General features: G+C 34.0%; 1 non-coding gene across 1 annotated transcript; it reads left to right on the top strand.

The window, feature by feature from the left end:
* The first annotated feature begins 508 nt into the window (after nucleotides 1–508).
* Nucleotides 509–614, top strand: LOC122118411. Its single transcript, XR_006149347.1, has one exon. It is a non-coding gene; the product is annotated as a U6 spliceosomal RNA (small nuclear RNA).
* The last annotated feature ends 253 nt before the right edge of the window (nucleotides 615–867 follow it).

Here is an 867-nt window from a genome sequence, read left to right on the forward strand (position 1 = left end):
TTAAGAGAAACTGTGCAGTTAACACAGTCTTAACTCTTCACCATGCTTCTTTACACAAAGACTTTGCAACTTCTCATTAGGAATGTTTCTATAAACTCTGAAATGTACATTCTTAGTAGCATATGTCTGCTACCATAAATCTTAAATACTTTATAGAAAAGTTGTATGTCCTGACATACAGTCCTAATTTTGGCATATATAAGCAAATTATCAAAATTAAATACATTTAAAACATTAAAACATTTAACAAACTTTAACACTTGCTGCAGTGTTCATTATGACTGGTGCCTTGTACAGAATAATTGAATTCCTCCTCCTAAACATCTCTTGAACAACAAATATCTGGAATTATCTTGGTTTTGACATGCCAATCTTGACTATTCTTAATTGTGTGCTTGTATAAGAAATACATGGTTCTAAAATTTCATGGGAATTCTTCTAAAGTTACTTTTTTTTGAATTGTCAAGATTAAGAAAACCAATTATACTTTATATATAAAAAATGTTCTGTGCTCAATTCAGCAGCACATACACTAAAATTGGAACAATACAGAGAGGATTAGCATGGCCCTGCGCAAGGTTCACATGCAAATTATTGAATCCTTCCATATTTTTACAAGTACAGATGCTGGAGAGGATTTGGCCACAAGGAAACCCTACTTCATTCTTGGTGGGAGTGTGAACTTGTTCAACAACTTTGGAAAGCAGTATGGGGGCTTCTCAAAAGATTCCATATAAAGCTCCCCTATGACTGAGCAATCAAACTTTTTGGGATTTACCCAAATGGTCATAAGCAAGACCATACTAAACCTACCAGCACAGCTATGTTTACTGCAGCATTATTTACGATAGCTAAGATATGGAGCTC

Source organism: Dipodomys spectabilis, unplaced genomic scaffold, assembly GCF_019054845.1.
Source record: "Dipodomys spectabilis isolate Male_0828 unplaced genomic scaffold, ASM1905484v1 ptg000149l, whole genome shotgun sequence".
NCBI classification, from domain to species: Eukaryota; Metazoa; Chordata; class Mammalia; order Rodentia; family Heteromyidae; genus Dipodomys; species Dipodomys spectabilis.